The sequence below is a fragment of the Gavialis gangeticus genome, unplaced genomic scaffold (genome assembly GCF_001723915.1).
Source record: "Gavialis gangeticus isolate Ggan-Ray unplaced genomic scaffold, GavGan_comp1, whole genome shotgun sequence".
Taxonomy (NCBI): Eukaryota; Metazoa; Chordata; order Crocodylia; family Gavialidae; genus Gavialis; species Gavialis gangeticus.
In genome coordinates this window covers 162,872,245-162,875,769 of record NW_017729024.1, presented here as the reverse complement: position 1 = coordinate 162,875,769, position 3,525 = coordinate 162,872,245, and the positions used below count along the sequence as shown (strand labels likewise).

General features: G+C 44.0%; 1 protein-coding gene across 3 annotated transcripts in view; it reads right to left on the bottom strand.

Annotated features, from left to right (window-relative positions):
- Positions 1-3,525, bottom strand: part of PDZD2 (PDZ domain containing 2) — a 241,587-nt gene that overhangs the window by 185,376 nt on the left and 52,686 nt on the right. The gene's annotated exons all lie outside the window — the stretch shown is intronic.

Below are 3,525 nucleotides of genomic sequence, written 5' to 3'. Positions count from 1 at the left end.
GGGGGGGGGGAAATCAAACAAATCCACCCTGTCTCTGAACTGATGACTAGCACAGATCAGCTCAGTTAATCACACTTATCTCTAGGTCACTGGTCAAGACTGATGAAACCAGGAAGTCTTTTTCAATAAATATTTTTACTGAACATTTATGAAAGAGTCTGGGAAAGAGTAAGAGTAAATAACTTCACCCAGTCAGATGAAGGTTCTGTACGAGCCAAGAAGTCCCCCACGATTTTGCCATGTGCTGGAAATTGTGTTCTTAGAGTCTCTTCTTCATTCATTTAAAAAATAAAATCAAATAAAGCTATGCAAGGTCCATATTTACAGATTCACAAAAGGTTAGGGCTGGAAGAGACCTTGTGAGATTGTCAGGTCCTGCCCCACTCCCTGCTCTGGGCAGGAAAGATGGCTGGGGTTAGTAGTATTCAAACTTGTGTCCTAGTCATCTTTCTCCCTCAATCTGGCCGGGGGGGTGGGGGTGTTTGATGACTGCAGAGAAGAAACCATCTTTTATGTTTGTACAGCATCTAGCCTTGAGGCCCATATCTCAGTTGGGGTCTCTTGACTCTACAAGAGCAGAAACAAGCTTGGAAGTTTGGGGGGTTTTTTCCCCATTCCATTATGATGGGATTCCTGCATGTAAGTACATCACCAGTATTAGCCATACCAAGTCAACCAGACACAGCTTCTTCCCACACCACCCAGGCACAGTTGTTGGGGGACAAGTTCTCCTTGTGCTATGGCAGTACTTATATAGCAACTGCACAGCCAGTTTTTCCCCCACAGGGAAGGGCAATCAGCTCACAGCTGCAAGTTACTGGATATCCAACTTCACCCGGAATTGAGGGCTCTAATCAAGATTTTGCTGGACCAATCCCAGACATGAAAATCTGACCCGTTTTAAAAAGATTATAATCTAGAAAAACATCCTCTGGAGTCTCAGTCTCTGTCTAGCAGAGATCACACATGCCCTAAGCAGGAATTAAAATATCAGTGTTAACAACTTTCATGTCAAATCCCTTCCCTTGGCTTTTGCAGCTGTGGCACCACGGGCTACAGTCTCATCAGATCCAACAGTTAAGTAGAAAATTTTATCCACATTTGAATGCAACAATGCCTTTGTTAATCCAAATTCTTACAGAGGCAATACTGGCAAATCACCGGATGGTGCTCTTGAATCACAGTCCCACCATAGTAGTTTTAGAAATACCATCTCTTTGTCCAAATGCAAAAACACAGGCCCTATCCATTGGTAAATCATTAATATTCCAAGGCACTCCTTGTAAGTTTAGGAGTATTTTCCCTGTAGTCCTGGCTGAGCTCCAGCTCAGGTAATTGCATCTTGGCCTACAGTACCTAAAATCCCCTTGTAGTTTTAAATGAATAAATTATTCTTCATTTCCTGCCTTGAACTCTTTGAAGCCTTTAGCCTAACAAAACACACACTGCATACAACTCCAGAGGTGGCTGCATTCCAGTGGTGAGCAAATTTTTCCATAACAACTTCAACTCGAGTTGGGCGTTATAGAATAATCACCCCGCAAGTTTGGAAAGAGGCAAGTGCTGAGTGATGAACTCCACAGGGAGCCATATTCAGTTCTTCTTAACCAGAAGGAGACTCATCATGAAGCAAGGTCTTTAAGAAAGTGAAAGTAGAACAAGAGAGAAACAAGGAGATTCTGGAAGACCACACCAACCCCTTGGAAAAGCAGCTAAATGTTTTGCACATGAATTGATTGAACACTCAGCAATCATAAAAGCACTGATCATCCCAGTCAGCCGACATATTCATCAGACAGGGGCTATGTAAAGCTCTCCACGCACACAGATCCGCCAACACAAAGCATTACACCTGAACCCCTCCTGTAGCACATCATTGATGGATCTGGATGGCTGATGCTGCACAAGCAAGAGAATACAGCTTGATTTTCCTGCTTGTGAAGGTTTACAGGGCTGGCAGCTAGAAAACTCTTCACTTGCCAGATGAGCAATTCTGCTGTGGAAATCAATGAGGGGCAAAACATCCAGCGTGTAGAGGCTCTGTAATAGGGATTTATAGTTGTGAGCATTTCTCTGGCTGGTACATGAGCCAGAAAAGAATTCAGCTCAATCTTCCAGGACTAAGTGGTGATTTTAACAGGTGCAAAACACAGTAAAAAGCATTTTTTCCTCAATGAAAATTACTCAGAACACACACAGAGCAGATCTACTGATAAGAAAAGTGTCCTTTTTATTTTATTTTATACAATCACTTTCAGAGATTTATCACACTTTAGGAGCCTCACAGGATCAAACTGTGAGTCAGAGAGGAACTCCTGGTGCTGGCCATGAGACTACGCTATCTCCTTTAGCTGTTACTCCAAGCCCAGGTAATTTGTTAATGTTATAATTCCTTTGCCAGTGCAACACTTAAACGGGATCCATGCATGTAGGGCTGTTTGGAAAGCATTAGCCCAGAAGTGGCCAACTACAGCTGCCAGGCAGTTTAAATGTAGCTTCTGAAGAAATTCATTAAATGACAAATTATGATCTGCCCTAGGGCACTGTGTGCAGACCATCAGCTCTGGGGCATGTCCCTTGAAAGCTTTGTATCCAGTGACTCTTTGCCACTGTCAAGAATTTCATTTGTAGCTAGGACTGGGCAGCTGGGAGACGCTGCATTACATTATTCAGAGAGCAGGTGTTAGCACAGGCAGTAGCCAGTCAGGGTGTTTTGCCATTTTACACAGCAGCACATAGGTAGGGTACAGTGGCAGAGTCACTGGGGCATCTTGCCCTGGATAGGAGTTCAATCCCTGCTCTGGATTTGTGCCAAATGCTGCTCACATTTGATCCAGCTGTCAACATGCATCAGGTCACTCATGCTAGAGAGTCAAAGGGATGGGTGGGACTCTAGACACATCCCTCCTTTGTGGCTACAGAAACCGACATGCCTTAACCCCAGTACCCCGATGACTGCTAGGCGTGGGAGGACTTTTGGTGTATATGGAGGTATTTTTCCCCACACAGGTCCAACCCAGGGTCATATAAAATCCTTACCACCTCCAGAAGATTACAAGTAATATATTCACTTCCAAATGCATTTCATTTGAAATGATCATAAGACTTTATGGGTGGCGAGATAAATCACCAGCCAGCATATGAACCACTCATTTTCCCCTAACTTTGGCTCACTGAGAGAGTCCTTTGTTAAGGAAGGAGGTGGGCAGTAAGCTAGGCATTTGAGCTCCACAGTAAAGGACAGGGAAGTTACCCTGTGCAGTCAAAAGAATGGGATTCTCCCTGCTCACTCAGGATCTCTACGTAAGGATGCATAAGCCACAGCAAGATCCTGTTACATTTCTGCTTCCTTTGATTTCGAGTCCACTAATAACCTGCAGCCAACATAGTGTTATCTCTGCACGGTCAGACAAGTGAAAGATATTTCATTAACACATCACTATGGATGAAGACAGCACTAAGAGAAGACATCAGATGAGAGCAGGGATAGGCACCCTTTTCCAACTGTGGGCCAGAATGACCCAC